The sequence below is a fragment of the Stylophora pistillata genome, chromosome 5 (genome assembly GCF_964205215.1).
Source record: "Stylophora pistillata chromosome 5, jaStyPist1.2, whole genome shotgun sequence".
NCBI classification, from domain to species: Eukaryota; Metazoa; Cnidaria; class Anthozoa; order Scleractinia; family Pocilloporidae; genus Stylophora; species Stylophora pistillata.
Window position 1 is genome coordinate 32,819,968 of NC_142523.1, and position 19,258 is coordinate 32,839,225.

At 38.6% G+C, this 19,258-nt stretch overlaps 1 protein-coding gene and 1 pseudogene across 2 annotated transcripts in view; one reads left to right on the forward strand and one right to left on the reverse strand.

Moving 5' to 3' along the window:
* Positions 1–284, reverse strand: part of LOC148731529 (uncharacterized) — a 7,396-nt gene extending 7,112 nt beyond the window's left edge. The window contains exon 1 of the mRNA XM_088760521.1: positions 92–284. The gene's annotated coding sequence lies outside the window, so the exon portion shown is untranslated. The remainder of the gene's footprint in view (positions 1–91) is intronic.
* A 3,693-nt stretch (positions 285–3,977) lies between these two features.
* On the forward strand, positions 3,978–18,796 carry LOC148731530 (uncharacterized protein C12orf56 homolog; annotated as a pseudogene). Its single transcript, XR_016001987.1, has 10 exons — positions 3,978–4,055; positions 5,859–6,719; positions 8,043–8,113; positions 8,575–8,830; positions 10,139–10,236; positions 13,526–13,671; positions 14,200–14,274; positions 14,769–14,846; positions 17,567–17,745; positions 18,272–18,796. The product of XR_016001987.1 is annotated as an uncharacterized protein C12orf56 homolog (transcript).
* Positions 18,797–19,258: the final 462 nt, after the last annotated feature.

Here is a 19,258-nt window from a genome sequence, read left to right on the forward strand (position 1 = left end):
GGGTGACGATCGATGTCGTAAATAAAATCGAATTTAAAGCAAATACAAATCACAAAAAGGCAGCAAAAATTGAAAACAGATGAAATCTAACCTTGTCCAGCCTTGAAATACAATAAATTCTGGAAAAAATACGCTAAACGAGCGCCCAAAACGATCTAAAATATCCAACTGCGAATCGTTAGTCGACCACACTACCGCTTAACTAACATGGTCACGTGACCAGAAAGGGCGCCAAAAACCAAAGGCGGAGGCCTGGACAGGCAACAAAAACTGGCTACAGTTACAATAACCACAACATGACATACATACCAAAACAACAAATTGGTTGTGCGTTTGCCAATGTAATTGCAACACGCAGAACTGACTGCACGAGATTGGCAGCAACAGAAGATTTCAAACATATCTACGTAAAGATTAACAGAACCTTTCTCTATTTTGCTCTTTATTTCTGTCATTTGGTCTCTATTTCATAAGAGTACAGTCATTTTTACATAGTTCAAGGTATCAACAGATGTTTGCAAACGAGACTCCGAGCGCGACGCTCAACGATCTTGTCTGAAAATGCCCGAAATTATTTGAAGAGTCATTTTGAAGACGAAACGCCGGAAACCAACCACGTACTGTTATTGTTGTTGTTTTTTATGTATTTAGTCCTTTTAAAAAAGGTAACCAAGGGGAAGAGAGATTGGTTAACTTGAACTCCCAGAAGTGATTACTTTGAAAATTCTCCCAACAATATGCATACGTTATCCAGGAAACAGGTAATGAGAATGCTCAAACTCATCAGGTAGAAATTCGAAGTTGTTATATCTATATAACATCGAATTATTGTATTTACTTTACAAAGAAATATGTAGCACTTAGAGGGGAGAGGTAACAATCAGACCTTAGGAGTTAAAGGTTTTATCTTCCCCCCACCCCACCCCTGTATGCAGCACTTAGAGGGGAGAGGTAACAATCAGACCTTGGGAGTTAAAGGGTTTACCTTCTCTCCACCCCACCCCTGTTTGTAGCACTTGGAGCGGAGAGTTCACAATCAGACCTTGGGAGTTAAATGGTTTACCTTCTCCCCACCCCACCCCTGTTTGCCCATCTTCTTTCCTTAGGGTAAGTCAGCTAACAGCTTGTATTTGAACATTCACGCGATTTTCTTCTTGAAAAATGATAAAAATAATGAGGAAAACAAACGAAGGAAGCATTTTGCTTTTAAAAAATACATAAAAAGAAAAAGAAGAAAAATATAATCGTAATAATGAAACAACTAACACCGCCTAGGATGGTATACCTCGACTATATTGAGTGTAATGACTTAATATTCGGGAAAATATTCGACTGCCGGACACGGAGTATTTTCAATTTCTTGTCCAGAAGCTTGCGGCGAGCTTCAAAGTTATGAATACCGGCATACCGGTTGCCGAGCTCACAAAAACTCACACTACGATGGAAATAGTGAAGTTTTCAGCCATCTAAAGAAGGCTTTGTTATTATTAACAGAAAATTAGAAAAGAAATTGACTGCCGGACACGGAGTATTTTGAAAACACTATTCGGCTGCCGGACATAGGCACAGCGTATAAGGTAAATGCCTTGAGGTGCAACTACTTGTATTGATCGATTTTTTTATTCCTTTTTAAACAAAGAAGTGTTTCATGAAAATTGAAGACTTTAATCTTTTTATTTGTAGAAATTCACTACAGGCGACTGCTATTAGCTGAATCGCTGGGGTAAGCATTCGACTGAAAGTTTAATAGTTGATGGAGATATTCACTGGAGAGTTGTTGAACGATACATTGGTGAACAATCCACCTAGAACTCTTACTGCTAGATCATCAATGCAGTTATTCATTGATGTTGTGTTATTGCCAACTACTGATGGAAGTGCAAGGCTGTTGCCATAAATTTCTCGCAAAGCCTGTAGTGCGTGGACCGTCGCTGGCGTAGCTGTGACAGTCGTAGTAGTACGAGTGAAAACCCAGCCAACTTGCTTGACATCCTTTCTTGTTTTTCTAAAAGATTATGGCTGCAGATGGATATTGAACCCGGGTAGGTGTGACTTGTTAGCTCGGAGATTGTTTTTTCTGGGCCGTGTTCACAGGATTTTCTCGCTTTCGGGTTGTCTCGAGCGAAAGAGGTTTTTTATGCCTCTCTAAGAATTTGAAGTTCAGTTCAAAACTAGGAAGAACCTCAAGCTCACTTTGAAAACGCTTTTTTTGTTTTTGCTCTTAACAGAAATTGACAATGGTTTTGAAAACATTTTAAATTGACTTAGAAACCAAACTTTGTAACAATTTATTTGACGATAGTTTTTGGTCTTAGTGACGTAGATGGGAAACAATTTCACTTAGCCTCGTTTTCAACTCGCAATTCCACGCTCAAGACCTCGCTTCGTTAGCCAATCAGAATGCGAGATTGTATTCAATGATGCGATTCTACTAAAATTGTGTCTTCTCACTCGAACCACTGTATCTTGTGAACTGTTCGGACGTTGGAAAAAATATTTGGCAGGTTCTTAACTTTTCTTTTTCTAACCATTTTCAATGCATTCCCGCAGTAGGGTAGGACTAGAACGGAACATATGCGAACCATGCGAGTAGTCCACCCAATAAATCCCACTCATCCCACCCCAGGGGAGGACATCCATCACACAGTAATCTCGTGCGTGGGAAATTAACGTCTCTAACCCCTAACCCTGTAGGAGACGGGACCTCCATTTATTCGTCCCTATCCGAGAGGACTAGAATATCTAACCATCTCTTTCACTTCATAAAGGTAGCATATTCTCCTTAAGTGTTGGTCCGGCCAGGGCTTGAACTCCCCTCGACCTCCCGCACAGCAGTCCAGCGCTCTATCCATTGAGCTAACTGGGAGGCGGTTAGCTAAGACAAGTGATGGGCTCCTGGTTATGACTAATACCAGTATGTACACAAAATAGTGAACGAGCTTGAGATCCGACGACGGCAGACATCTGGGACGGCAGACTTGGTCGAGGGGGCTTGGGGAGAGATCGCCTTTGCAATGGCACGAAAAATAGCCTTACGATAACGCGCGCGACGGCGGCTTGACTCGCTCTCCTCTTCGAAGTTTAGGAAAAGCAATTGATACCTATAGAAAGGTTCGTGGATCATGTTTGATCGAAAGTTTCGATGATGGTGACATTCAGAAGATGAATTTTTACTGTTGAATGATGCCAGCATTTCAAATAGTCTCGATTATCCCTACCAGAATTCAAATATTTTGACTAAGAAGGACTCGACGGAAGTGAGTGCTTGGCAGAGATCGTTACCGAAAAAGGGACATACCTATTCTCGCAGACGTAATGGGGCGGCTTGATTCGTATGCATGTGAACAAGGGACTCTAAACGATGGAATTGAATGCCTTTCTCTTTTGTTAAGAAGATTAGCGTACCCTCGTTGGTATTCGTAAGTGACCTTTTAAACACGGGAAAAGTCTGAATCTAAGCATAGACATGTATGCAAAGCAGCATAATACAGGTCTAATCTTATCATGATGATAAATGTTAAACCAATTTTCTGAAGCAAACTTTTCACGCTTAATCAAGGACGTTTTTTATGGCTGAAAAACATTACCGAAACTGTTGACTATGAAAATTTTCTCAGATGAACCATAGTTAGTGGTCGGTTAGACTCCAGAAAAGACTCCTGGAATAATATCATGGCCATCAATTTATGTCCGAACTAGTGTAAGAATTTTCCATCGAAATAAAGAGAAATGGTGAAATTGTAAAACTTACTGGGTTGCTTTTTGACATCGAGCTAGTTTTAGTGACGAACTATTTATGAGAAAGGCAAACGAATTATTTCAAATTTCCATGAACAAATGTTTTTTTTTGCTCAGCCATTTCACAGACATCCTCTCATAATAATAAACTGTTAAAATTGCCAACAATTTTCGCCCAAAGTTAGTTAAAATGGCGTTATTTTGCTAAAGTTTACTCACGTTTTAGCCACAACGGAAAAATGGCTTTCTTCACATCACAGACAAGGCCGCTGCGGCGGGAAACCTCACAACGACGGCAGCCGGAATTAATTCTGGCGGTAACTTCACTGCCGCTTGCCGTCCCAGTTGTCTGCCGTCGTGGGATCTTAAGCTCGCTAGTATCAAATTCTGGAGAGTACCATGTAGACTCAAATTTTGATATTGCTTGGATCTCACGTGAACACGTTCCCAAGATGAAAATCCCTTATAAGCCGCGTGACATCGAGGCGGTTAAAATTGCTGGCTAAAATAAGCGCACAGTTCGGGTAAATAGATTCAGCCCGGGCCAGAGAGTTAAACAAATGCTCACGGATGTTGATATCTGCTCCAGGGGGATGATTTAATACGGCTACTATAAGAGAAGAGAATCCTCCGCTTTAAGGCGTCATTTTCCTTGCCGCTTTTCTTTTACAGAACAACCTCCAAAAACTTGATACACCCCCTAAAAATTTTCAAAAATTAATTTTCTTCCTAAAACCTCTGGAAATAGGAAAATGCCTTCGGCGAAAACAGAGTTCCTCGGCTTTAAAAGTCAGCCTTTATTAATTTCCGGTTCGCTAAATTTTAGACCTAGGACACTTGAGCCCGCGTTGTTAACCGCATACCCCCTGACGTGAGCAATTTTATTTATTCAGCTCTGCCGCATTCAACCAAAGTCTTCCACTTCTCTTTATGTTTTTTGGTTTTATTTTATTTCAGAATGCGCGGAGATCTCATGAAATATAGAAAAATGTCCATTTCTCGTCTTCTTTGGAGCGACCGAGGGAAACTTTATGGAGAAATACAGCGTCACGCCATCGTGATAACGTACACGTTTATGACAAATGACTGGTGATGGGATAGTTTCGAGTAGATCAGCTAGTGTATCTACAGAGGATGTCAAATTGCTCAAATTCCCGTGAAAGAAGTTGCGGCACTCGGAATCTGGATGGTATGCACACGATTTGAAGACGATATGATTGTAGTTACCTCAAGCAGCCCTCCACAAAGGCTGGTCACTTTTATTAAAAGATGACAACCAGAGGTGAGATCTCTTCGGGATATTGCTCATAATATAATATTCTTTCCAAGCCTTGCACGCTTCGTTTGTCTGAGACCGAAAAAAAATGACCGAAACTGTACCGAGATAAATAATCTATTGGTGTGTTCACATTCACTCTCTGGGTAAATTGAATGTGTCAAAGTCAAGATAAACGATGTCGCTATATATGGTAGAAGTACCAATCTGTAATGTTGTATTTAGCTTGAGATACAGAAATCAACACTTCACTCTTTTTTTAAATGTTTTTGCATGGGAATGAGGCCCCAGGCCTCAAACAAGCAGCCGTTGTTACCATGGCAACAAGACTGCTGCAATCTTTAAAAAGAGCATTTTTGTGCATTCCCCCTGAGTGCCTAACTGCGTGCAAGGTTTGAAGAGGGGTTGAAAATTTTCATTTCCTAAGATGTTTAATTCTTACAGAGACTTGTTTTTATAAGCATTTTTAATTGGAAAATTGATATCTGTAAAGTGAAATAATCCATAAAAATTAATGTTCTGGTATCCAGCACTTGAAGAATCTAACTTCAGTGCTTACACTGATTTTCTTTTGGCGTTTCCTATATCTGAGTAACCTGTAATACACTTTGTATTTCCTATGCAAAATCCAGCTTTGGAATTTTTTTTGATTTAATTAATCTGTCAAGATGATTGTAAATCCCAAGAGAAAGTAAAAACAATAATTATCTTTGAATAATTGCAAGTAATGGTGGACTATTCTAAATAAGTGATAAAAGAATCCTTGAAATTGTTGATCAGAAAAGAGGCTATTTTAAAAAAAATTTAATGATTACTCATTAATACATGATAATTTTTCTTCTAGGTTTATGATGTTGCAGAATCTCTTAGAGGAGATTTGAAGACCAAAAACCAACACATTCTGATAGTTTACAAAAAGATTTTTAAGCAAATGGCATCAAGCCAATCGATAGCCATTCCACCTAGTGAAAACAATTCACCATCGAAGTTAGCTCTCCAATCATCTTCCATTCTCAGTACTTCTCCAGTTTTAAGAGTGGATACAGCACCCCAAGTGGGAGGTAACCTTAAATCTAAAACATCTATGGGACGTGTAGAAAGCCATCCAGTCACGACGCAGCATCTCTCAGTACAGACAACCAGTCTTCATTGAAGTGCCTCAGACCCTGATCTCCGACATCTGAGGCATGAACGCAGCAGCAAATTGTATTCAGGGTCAGCTAGTAATATTGGAGCTGTTTCTACATCTCCTCAGAGCAGGCGACTCCTTCTGCCACCTCCACCTGGTCATCAATCAATGATCGTGCAGTCTAGTTCAAGCGCAAGACTGAAATCGTGAAGTGTTGCTAAGCAAAGAAGAAAGAAACCGTTGGCTTCACAGTAGATGAGAACTAACAATGACTATGATGAATGAAATTGTAGCTCTAGCAGTAGTGAACTTGAAATTTCTCACCAGGATTCATCAACTAGTTTTAGCAGACAAAAGTCAGTGGATTCCGCTAGTGGTCCATATGGGAGGAGTCGTTACGGAAGTGACAGTAATGGCTCTGTAGACAGTGGGGAAGAATTGGACTATAATTCTGATGATGGAGGCAATTATTCTGCTAACAAGAAATTCGAATTGATGGAGATGGACTTATACATCCTTTCAGAAAAATCACCAATGTACATGCATCTTAAAAGCGCCTGGAACAATTGCATTTCGGTAAGTTCTTTTTTTTTTCCTTTTTAGTAAGCTGTGTGGGTGTGCATCATGTGTGTTAACAAAGTTCTACATGCTCTATTTACTGAACTTTAACTCTTTAGACAAAAAAATGGGAAAATCAATGGTGACTGGTAATTTTGTTTCGCATTCGTCCCAGATTTTGCGAACATTTCGGTAAATTCAAAGATATCTGTGATTCAAGGGTACTGATTTGCTAAGCAACTGAAGGACTGGTAGTGAGCCAAAATTACTGTTGAATTCTTTAACAGTGAAAATTGAAGTTTCCAAATATACATGTAGCAAGTGATTGTTGATCATTACAGAATTGTGGGATGTGTTGACGGAGCATCCACTTTCTACAACCTCTATAATTTTTTGTCTGAAAACTTTGGGACAGTTAGGAAACAGTGAAAATGGGAATCATAGGGGCTTTTCCCGACATGTACATATGGAAAACAGGCTTCAGCACAGAAAATGCCGTTATGAGCAACCACTTCAGATTATGGCAGTTTGGGCTTCTTCGCATGAAAGAGCTACACGCTGTACATTGTGTAGTCTTAGTAAACTAACCCTCATGTCTCAAGGGCTTACAATAAGTTTGAAATTTAGAGCTATAAAGATATAAGGGGCCACCAGGTTATTGTGGAGCCATTGTTGTTTTGTCAGATTATGTGCAAGACTGGGAACTAATCAGATTATATTTCCTATGTGTACACAGTTGGCATTAGAAAAATTACAGTGCATTAACCTTTCTGCACATTTTGAAAATGAACTTGATTCACACATGTAAAGCTGCTTTTGTAACACTTTGTTTTCCATTCTTCTTAAAACTGGGAAACAAATTTCTGCTGAACATATTTCAGGATCAACATTAACTTTTCAACTTATTAGCCAAGTGACAACTTAGATGTGACAACTGTTTCAGTTTCTTTACTAGCCAAACTGGCGAGTGGAAATCAAACACCACTAGCCAAAACTGAATTTCTACTAGTCTGTGGCTAGTTAGCTACCATTGATGTTGAGCCCTGAATTTTCTTTGAGAGTCTCAGTAATAGAAGGATTTTCAACTAGGGATTTTGATAAAATGGGGTAATTAAAAACTAGCCATGTAAAGGTGTTACACTAGTCAGGTGTTTTGGTTGACTTAACCAGCACTGTTTTTACTAGCTTCAAGTGATGAGCAGACAGAACATGTGAATCTTGTTGTCAAAACTTAGGTCCAAAGAAAGAAATCTGTTGCACATGATACCTGTGTTGTACACTTGTAATGTAAATAATTTTTAGGGTTAATTGATTATAAATTTTGACTGCCTCTTTCTTCAGAAATCTACACTCCGTCACGGTCGAAGGAGTTCCACACCAACTTCACCCACTGGATCAAACAAAGTTGACAAGTAAGTATTACATACATTTATTTAATAACATGCTGATATTCAAAAGTTGGGGACAGAAGGTCTGTCAAATAAATGCAACTTGGTCAGACCACTAGTTGATTGTTGATTTTCCTTTTATGCAATTGATGCTGATTTATCTATTTACATGTATTTGTCGTTTGAGTTCTGTCTTTTTTTTTTTTTTTTCATGTACAATTCTGTTCTCTTTTTCATTTAAGTACATGTATGTAAAAACTCTCCTCAGGAAACACTTTGCTAATATTTAAAACAGGTGCATTTTTATTACTAATACAATTTGCAGCTGTATTGCCCAACCTTAGGTCACTGTCCAGTTTTAAGAGAACCCGGCTTGTGTGGAGCAAACAGCCCACAGCAAAAAAAAAATTATAAATTGAGGGCTGATGGCTACTAAATATTAGTTAGATTTGAGTCCTTAATGTTATTCTCATATTCTTTTTCAGTTCACAGTTATTGCACCTGTTTAATCAGCTGAAGACAGAAATCCCTCAATCGCATATCATGGAGAAGACATTTATTCTCATCCAGGAGCTTTTCACGGCCGCAGAGAAGAGTTTTAACTTAAAAAAATACTTTTGGAAGGTACGGTAAGTCAGCAGATCTCTTTGTGTTCATGGTGGGTCAACTACAGCAATACATGCCTCAATCCCGCAGCCAATCATCGCAAAAGAAAGGAAGCAATAGAGAGGATAAGCTTGAGTAAGTGTTATTTTCATATCACCCATGTTGCTCTGTGCAACATTTTGAAAATTAGAATAATTACACTGATGATGAAAGGGATTTTTGCACTCTGATTAGTCAGGGATTGTGATCCATCTCGCTATAATCACCTCACACGTGACAATTATACTAAGCAGGGGTGCTACATTTCAAAATGGCTGGCTCATGTCTGTCAATGTTACTAAGAAGGTGATAAACTCGACAAAGGAACCTTGCGAAGAGCACAAGAGATGCTACTTATAGTTTGACTTAAAACTTTTGAAAGGTGCAGTGTAGGATATGAGGGTAGTGCATATTGAATCCAATAAGCCTGGGGAAACTGGTTGCGGCAAATGAAAAATATCCCTATGAGGGCTGCATGAGATTATGCGAGCAGGGGTTGGAAAAGCGAGCTGCGACTAAAACTAGAAAGATACAGGGCTCGTATGCGTCTTGAAAACCCTTGAAAACCCCTGAATTTCAGGAGGCCAATTTCAAGGCCTTGAAAGTACTTGAATTTTGTTTAGGGTCCTTGAAAGTCCTTGATTTTTTATTGAACAACATCGAAAAATACCTGCTTTTGTTTTGCACCATCGGTAAACCCAAAACATAGTTGTTTCTCTTGGTTTTGAGGTAAAATTGTCATTGCAAAAAGTCCTTGAAATTTCTAAGTAGGGTCCTGGAAAGTCCTTGAAAAGTCCTTGAATCTTTGGCCTGAAAAAGTGTACAAACCCTGAAGATAGAAATAGAGCGACAATCATGTTGATAAAATGCTTAATGCTGAGTTAGGCCATGCGGAACAGAAAATATTTGCTCTCCTGTAACTCAGTTCTATTAGCGGTTGAATTTCTTTTTTTTTTTTTTTGGCAAATTAAATGCGCCTTGCACTGATGGTTTTTATTCTAAGAAATTGGTGAAAGAGGGCCCAGTGGACCCCTTTTTCCAACATAACGGGGGATACAGGGTGTCTAGTCTAGTCTGTATGGTTGAGACGGTGAGAAAACGAAGAAGACAGCAAATTAGACCATAAGATGTAAAAGAGTTCAAAGTGAGTTTTATTTCTTTGGAAATTATTTTGGGCCCTCAGCAGCTGTTTTTAATAATCTTGCTGTCACTCATACAAGTACTTTCTTTCCCAAAAAATATGGTCATTTAAAATAGCACTTATCCTGGCACAATTATTTGCTCCCAATTGGACGTAAATTTTGTGCGGTAGTTTCTTTCGATTTTCGGAAAAAACCCTCTAATTCCCCTCTGGATTTTTGTACTTTCAGGTTTGGTTGAAATTTCTCTTTTAATCATTTGCAGCTTTGTTGTGGTGTTGTTGAAGACACTTGTATGTCTGTTTCGTGAGACAGACATTCTATCTACATGATTGATGGTCATAAAAGCACACAAGTAAGTTGGTGATGCTTAGGCATCTTAATTATTGTAAGTGACTACTTTACAACAACCTTTCTCACATGTTTTGCGGGAAGATTCCAAGGCCCCTTCAGGTAAGCACTTAACTCCAGTTTCCATAGCAATATGAAGTGACGAGAGTAAAGTGTCTTGCCTAAGAACAACACAATGTTCCTGGCCATGCAGGGCTTGAACCTGGACTGAATATTCGCTGAGCTGAATCTCGCACTTGAAAACACAAACTACTGCCCGCAAGCAGGCTAGTCAAAATATTATTTGTACACAAGTCACTCTGTTAACCCTTTCCCTACCGAATTATTTCAGGAAAATTAGATCAAGGTTGTCATGGATAAAAACAAGCAAGCATTTATGATCTTGATTAACAAGAAAGTGGTTTTAAATAGATGTTTTTGTGATCCTGGAAAGTTCAGCTTTCCAAAGATGGGTTATTTACACTATTTGTATGTTGCCATGGAGAATATGACTCCTGTCAATCAAATTGAACAGCTATATTTGTTGTCAAAAAAGGCACCAGCTTAGGTAAAAGCTCTACAGATTTGTCCAAAGTGCTCAAAACTTATCATATTTATGTCTAAAACAATGTTCAGAGATTACACTTTGAAAATGTTTTCACAGAATTGGTTCTTTGACTAAGCTTACTCAGTATCTCCAACCACAATTGCAGCAAAGATTTAAAAAATATTGTGCAATAATACTATAAATTACAAATTCAAAAACAGCACTTTTACTCAGCAAATTTAGCAGAAAAGAACCAGAAACAAGTCTAATACTCTTTAAAATTTACTAATGGCTATTTTAAACCAACAGTTTTATTTCTAGTTGGTTGCCATGGAAACAAGACTGCATTCCAGAAAATCTTGTAATGAAAATGTATATATTTAGTCAACATGTTGTCTTGCTCGCTTGGTTCCACTTTTTGATCTTGTCTTTGAGGGATCATTGAATTTGAAATCCTGAAGAGTGTGATAACTCAAGAAACAAGGTTCCACACACATTGGCCGCTCACAGACAGCACACTGATACACTGTGCGGACTTCCTGTACATGTACGATGCAGGCTCTTTTCCTGTCAGTTTTCACCAGATGATGAAATTGACTTTGGTCAAACCTGGCTTCAGCAACCACAGGTGTTGAGGGCCTGCCTGCCTTCTTTACATATGACCTTCCCCCAATCAATTGTGTCATCAGGTCTTCACGAAATTGAAGTTGTGAATGCTTTGGCCTGACATGGGCGGGGGTAGCTTGCTTCACAATAAATGCATTCAGACAACTTTGCTCGAGGCAGTGATAGAATAAAGCCAAATACCAAGTAGATGTCTTCAAGTGCTTCTTGTAGGTTGCAATGCAGTGATCTGCCAGGTCTACTCCCCCCATATGCTCATTGTACATCTTTATTGCAGCTGGGCACTGAAATTCCTTTTCCTCCCAAGCGCCATTTTCTTTGACCTTCCTCTTCGCTGTGTCCATAGCATTTCCAACAGGAACAGTTGATATAAGATGAACAGGCTTTTTGTCTTCCCATGTTGCTGCAATAAGGTCTCCCTTTTGCCTAAACAGGGAAGCACCTCTGGGTAAGTTTTTGACAAGAGGGCCATTATGGTCCATGATTTCCTTTGGCAGGTCCTTCCGGTTTGGTCTGACAGTCCCACAAGCTTGAATACCATGTTCCCTCAAAGTAAAATAGAGATCAGGGCTAGTGTAAAAATTGTCAGTAAATAGTCGGTAGCCTTTATCCTCAAGTGGGCTCATGAGGCGAACAACAACGTTCTTTGTTTGATTCTCCTCTGCCTCCCCTTTGCAACCAGTATAAATTTCAAAGCTCCAGATATATCCGGATTTGGACTCCGCCAGCGTAAACAGTTTGAAACCAAATCGGATGGGTTTGCTTGGAAGAAATTGTCTGAAAAACTTTCTCCCCTTGAATTTCACCATTGTTTCATCGATTGAAACCTCTCTGGAGAGGACATAATTTATCTGGAACTGACGACGTAGTTCCTCGATAACCGGTCTTATCTTGAACAATCGGTCACGTTCCTCTTCGTGTGGCAGGGCAGAGTTATTGTCAACAAAATGTAAAAAGCGTAAAATGCTTTCAAACCGTTGCCTGGGCATGGTTTTTCTAAAGGCAGGAGTTGATGTTATTTTATTTCTCTCCCAGTAAGCAGAGATCGACGGTTTTTGAGCGAGTCCCATTGCAAAATATAAACCAAGCCATGTGCAAAACTCATCGATTGTCAGCTCCCTCCAATAAAGGTCTTTGCCCAAACGCTGTTGTTCCTGTCGAGCGTATCTATTACTTTCGCGGACAATCAAGCGATATAGACGTTCGGTGAAAAACAACTCGAAAAAGTCGATCGCCTTCTTGCCGGCCGGTAAATTTCTGACTGGACCGCATCGTTGATCGAAGGGAATATCGGTCTGAGGTGTCAGATTTTCGCTCCAAACTAGTTCTTCCGTGTCAGATGATTCGCTCTCACTATCTTCTTCGTCACTTTCATCATGGACATATAAGCTGGCATCTTCCTCGCTGTCAGATTCTTGTTCGTGGTCTCCACGTCCAAAGAACGAAAGTGGCATTTCATCCACATCGAAGCCTTCAAATTCAATTTCTTCTTCGTCTGACGCTAAAAAATCCAACTCTTCACCTTCTAAATAATGAGAACAGGAAGCAGACGCCATTTTTAAAAAACAGCTGTCGAAAAATTTCGTAAAAACACTTTCAAATTACTAACAAACTGCTCGCGAAATTCGCTCAAATGGCTTCAATTGAAGGGTATATAGGCCTGAATTTTTTTCTGGTCTGATATTCACTATTGCTTAAATAGTGCTTTACTGCGAAGGATCGTGCACATATACGTTTCATAACCGCAGTTCATATATATGTATTTCATATACATTTGTTGTTTGATTTATCATCTACGGGTTTATGTCGAATTAATTTGATGGCCTGCTCCCAGTTGGCTTTTTAGCTCAATTGGTAGAGCGCTGCACTAGTATCGCAGAGGTCAGTGGTTCGAATCCCGTACAGGCCTGAATTTTTTTCAGGTCTGATTTTCACTATTGCTTAAATAGTGCTTTACTGCGAAGGATCGTGCACATATACGTATATTATTATTCTTTCTGTAGGCAATTGTTTTACCCCCCTATAGGGCTTTATTTCTTAACACGGCCGCATTCTCTTGTGGGTATATTTTGGACCCACTAAAGTGGGTCCTGGTAGGGAAAGGGTTTTTGTCCAGACACTGGCTCAGTTGAAGTGCTTCTTTTTACACAGGACAAGCTATCAAGGATCTTCTCAAATGCATTGTTCTTCATCCTTTAACCACATCAAAGCAACCAGTTGGTATCTCTCCAGCAGCTCAACTGTTGTTGTCAGGAGCTGACAAGAACATGTTTACAGTGGGAGGTAGGGAACAAGAGGTAGGGTTATTGTTTTCAAATACATCTACAAGGGTGCACTGTTGCTACAGTCCATCCTAGTTGTATCACAAACAAAATAAGCAAGGACACAACTAACAAGTCGTAAGTCTACTAAACTGCGCATGGCCGAGCAAACTCGGGCTCAGGCCCCATCCTATATAGTGAGTCCTGACCTTTTGGGTGATGAAGTGTTAGCGAAAAAAAATAAAATAGAATGTGTTGCAGATGCTCTTTATCAAAAACCCAGGGACTTTTTGTGTTGTCCTCCATTTATATCCTCTGCGGGTTCACTTCATGGTGATTTTCTGTATGTGGATTCCTGGGTTCTCACTAGAAGGCAGGACCTCCACATCGGCACCAGGATACTTAAGTATCAGTACCCGCTCACCTTTGCATGGGACTTAAAGGAATCCATTTCTAGAAATAATTTCTTGCCAAGTAATTCTCATAAGGATGCCTCTGTATCAAAAAATGTAATGAGACGTGCTGTTATTAGTTATATATAATGTACTTTCTGTTTCTTTTCAGACTGATAAATTATTGAGAGAAGTTCTGGACAATGCTACTTCGCTTCTGTTTGAACTGATGTGTGCTCTGCATCAGGTTAGGTTTGAATACCATTAACTCCTGACTAACAACTCATTTCTCCTGAAACTACCTCCCCTAAATTGAACTTTTAGGTGATGAGAATGAAATAAATGATCGCTATCAAAAGGACTTTCTGATTTTCAAACAAGTTCTCCTTGCCAGTATCACAGGAGATGTATAGAGAAATGGAGAAAATAAATATGGATGTTATGCGCAGCGTTGTTTATTAAGATTTTTGTTTCTTTACACGTTTCCTAAGCTCATGACAAGGAGAATTTGTTAAACAGTCAAGAGCTTCTTTAGTTGGTGATCATTTCCTACATTCTCGTGACTCTAATATATGACTCAGGGATGACATCGTAAGGAGAAATCAGGTGCTAGTCACTCATTGTTAACTTTGATGCAGGGTTGACCTTGTAACTCATCCTTATATTCTTATAGTGAACAATGTTTAGTAACTGGACTGAATTTATGATAACTTTATGAGATTATGTTTCTTGTTATTTCAGGCCAACTGCTTTTCAGTAGAAGACAATGTCCTAAACATTTTTTGGCTCATAAAGATTGTTGAAGCTCAAGAACAAGCAGTAAGTATTTCACTTGAGGACATCAAGTATTTTGCTTGGTCTTTCAAAAATTGCTTGTTTAAGGGGTTCAGGCTTTTTAGGTGATTCGAGTGTTTAAATTCAATCTATATGAGCTCAAAAATTTCAAATTCACAGACAAACCTTCCTTAACTCTTTCACTCCCATGATCTCATTAGTAATTCTCATTACTGTCAGCCAAACAATTCTTATGATGTTTGATCTGAGAATTTGGTATTGGATCAACTAATTAGTTTTTTTGTGTGGCTTACACAAAGTGTAAACTGCACTATGTCATGATCTAAGTTATTTATTTGATACCGGTAGTCTATTTGAGTTAAGGTAATTCATCGCAACACTGATATACATGAAAAATTACACTCTTGATTGGCTGAAAACAGCTAGATGCCTTTTCCATGTATTACTAGCGCAAAACTGAGTCACAAATGTAAATTAGGTCACACTGGAAACCAATCAGACTTATACAAAGGAGGTTGGGCTGATTGATGCACCCTTTAGCTGACCAAAATAAACAAAAGCCTGGATAAATTTTAGGTATATTGAAAAAAAAAATAACAAAACTGCATTCCTGAAAGCAAATTTTGATACAATGTCAAGTTGACCATTTACATGACGATGTCAAGTTCACCTATTCATTTCATGTCTCCACATAGCTTGAATTTGGGAAACACACAGGCATGAAATTACAATTTCAATAATGAGAAATGCTTAAAAATTCTGATACCTTAAATCAGGATACTGTTGTGCACTAGCTTACCTGTACATTGAACCCTGTTATGTTTGCGTCATTATATCTCTGATTACTGTTCCTGAAATCTATTATGGTGAAATTCTATCTATAATAAACTTTCTGTCAAAAAAACCTCCCGGTAAAATTGTAAATCTTATTGGGTTAAAAACTTATTAGCAGTGTCAGTGTAATGTACTACTCAACACATGATTCATTAAAATATTGCTTGTGTTCTGATCTTGTTATACACCTATCTTTTTCCCTGAAATTCTTCCATTTGCAACCCCTTATCTATACCTACCTTAACTGAATTTTTCTGTGTTGTTTACTGAAAATACACTCAAACCAAAATAGAATAATTATAATAAATGAAAACCTATGCTTACATGTATGTATTGTGGAAAACTAATCATACATTCAAACCAAATCAAGCTCCCAATGGCTTCTAGTGTAGATTATATCGTGTTCCTCATGTACTGGTACACAAAATGCCAAAAATATTCATATCATGCTTCCCTGGAGTTAATTTCACATCACTTGCCTTGGAAGAGAAGATTAACCTAGAAACTTCAGAACCCAATTCCACTTTGTTACGTAAACAAATCATGACTGAATCTATCAGGCCACTGTGTGATATAGTGCTGAGGTTTTTTTCAGTACCTAAAATCTTCATGTTACAAGTGTAACCTTTGTTGTCGAAATGAGACCTCCACAACAAAGTTTGGCAATTAACCCTCAACCCTCAACTTTAATGAACATTTCAGCAGTATATTGTATGCTAGTTATCTTGTTTTTTATCGATGAGCAAGAAAAATATTGAAAACTATCTAACCATAATCAGATTATTAGCTAGAAGCTCATTATGACACCAGACACTAAAAGCAGATAAATTGCGTAAGACACACATGTACGCATTGCGGACTTACTTTTCTTTATTCTCATCACTTGTCTGCTTGATGTTGTATTGACATTGTAAGGAGAAATTCTGTCTCGGTCACTCATGGCAGTCAACGGGTTGAGGCAAAACAGAAGCAAACATTTAGAAAAGAATGCTCATTCCAAGAATTATCGAAACAAAGAGAAATACAAATTGAGATAATATCATTGGACAAAAAGAGTAACCAAATATTTTAAAGTTTATGCAACTGCAATTCGTTTCGAGGTAGCGAAAGGCACTTTTCCTAAACTTCTACCCGCTCTATTCGGAACGTACAAAAACCAGTTTTCCTTCTTTACGGCGGGGATTGACATTTACGGTCTATTCGTTCATACTTTGGTCAATCTGTGTCTTTAAAGGAAACGTTTCAGCTTGGTTTGCTGCCACTTAGAAAAGTTGAGGAATTGACGAATTCAACAACGTTTCTTTTCCAATAGAACACAATACCCAACCGACTTAAAATAAGCAAAGTTCCAATAGTACACGACCATGACCAATTTAATTTAGCAACTAAATTGTGAACACAAATTTCACATCGCTAGATGGTTGATGAGAACAGCGGAAATATTCTAAATGCTTTACAGTTTGCTTCTTCTAGTCATCTAAAACTTTTAAGTCAAAACAAGACAGACTCGTCTTTTTCAATTTTTATTTTGGTTACAAACGCACATTTTCAGGCTACAGGCGAGTAAGTTGGCCAATCAGATAGCAGAACTAGTGATCGAACGCCGGTAGATTTTTACTAGCATCTGTTAACGTTGGTTAGTGCGTATCTTAACCCCTAAAACTTTTACAACATCAGGATGCATATTCTCCAGAGTGTTCTTTCTACATTTCTTATTGCGCTCCTTCAGTCGGCAACCATTATCCTTTATTCTCGTGACCTTGATGTTTGATTTAGCACCGACAATGTTGGAAGAAATTAGCTGCTGGTCAATCTGAATGGTGAAGGGTTAAGGGATCTTAAGAACGACAATCCAACGACAACAGCAGCGTCTCACAATCAAAAGTTGATATTCTTCCTTCTATTTTCAGAAATATTGTGTACAGAGAATCATGGAACGTTTAACGTTGTTAGTATCATCTTCTGGCCGATATCTCTCTCCCGCCGAAGCTGTTCTTCTTTACCGACAACTTTACCTGCGCAATAATTTTCTGGAATATGGTACAGTGGTTGCGAATCAGATCCGAGTTGGATACGCAGAGGAATCTAGGCATGATAGTGCAGTAGACTATGAACAGTCCGTCCTTTTCGATGTAGTTCGTGGCGCGAGTAAAAAAAAAATCTTTTTGTACCATTTTTCCCGCAATTGTTGTTGCATTTGTAATATTTGATAACTTATAGTAAGCTTTTTGAGATACTCTAGAAGGTTTATCAATTACAAAGGCTTGCAGACGAGGAAAGTGGAATTATTCAGAGGTTTGTGAGAGGGGACATACCGGAGTAGTAGTAATCAAAAACTTACTTCACTGTCTTTAAAAAAGTACATGAAAATTAACACTGAAAAAATGCAAGACAAATCCAAAAACAAAACAAAACAAAACGGATACTGGTTGTTAAATGATTTGAAGAAGATTTGTTTTGTAACGCCCAAGCATAAATGATAGACATTTGAATTACTGTCGTAGAGTAAATGATTAGGGGCAGAAGAAATGAAAGGGCAAATTAGATAGGTGAACCTTTAAATCTCTAATGAATCATTGCCATCAATATTTTTTGTTGTCTCATAAATGTTGCAGATATTACATCAGAAAGCCAGTGGTAAAGAAGAAACTTTCCACCAAGTTTCCCCTGACAAGTCCCATAATTGAACTACTGGAGAAAGTCACGGATTTAGTGTTAAAACAGCCATCACTTAGGTGACGATGGAAACATTTCTCGTTCCCTTTATCAAATCTAGTGTATAGGTATCATATTGAATTCTCTTTCCCATTGTTACCAGTTCAAGAGGTCATTTTATTTAAGATAAGTCATTCTTAAAACAATTTTTGTATTTAACACTGTTGAACTCTTGGATTATTTTTGCCGAACGTTTTCCAAAATCCTGCTCGACCATGCTGCTCTATCCCAAATTTCACAGTCAGTCATAACGAGCCGTGAAACAATTGAGGACTCTGTATGTAGTATTTTAGTCGTTTTGAATTCTGTCCTCTGCATGGAAAGTCTACAGAATTTTGCGTAGAGTTGAGCTTGAAACAAATGAGATTTGTTCGAGATACCCCAACTGGGAAAAAAAGGAATAAAACTCACCAATTGTGAACTGACCTTCAGTTGCTGTGGTTGTTTCCGTCAATAACTGCTTTTCCATAACGAAAAGGTGTAAGTTTACATTACTTTATTAAACGTAGACAGCCTTGGGGGTTCGACTTCATCTCAGAAAGTGTTCATGCTTGTTACACGGCTATCAACCGTGACTAGAAAGCTGGTGTTGTAGAGCGCCGCACTGCCCTACGGGAGGTCACAGGTTAAAGCCCTAGACCGTACCAACACTCAGGGTCTTAAAATAACTGAGGGGAACGTGCTGCCTTTGCTGTGACATTTGCAAATGGTTAGATGTTCTTTTATTTTCGGATTGGGACGATAAGTCCTCGGCGTGGTCTCCTACGTCTTTTCTATATTGTTTAGCAGGGGACGTCCCCCGACTCAACATTGAAAACTGCCTTACACAGAAGCTTGTAAATTATTTGGACCAAAGCAACGATCACGAAAGAATTGTCCTCTATGCA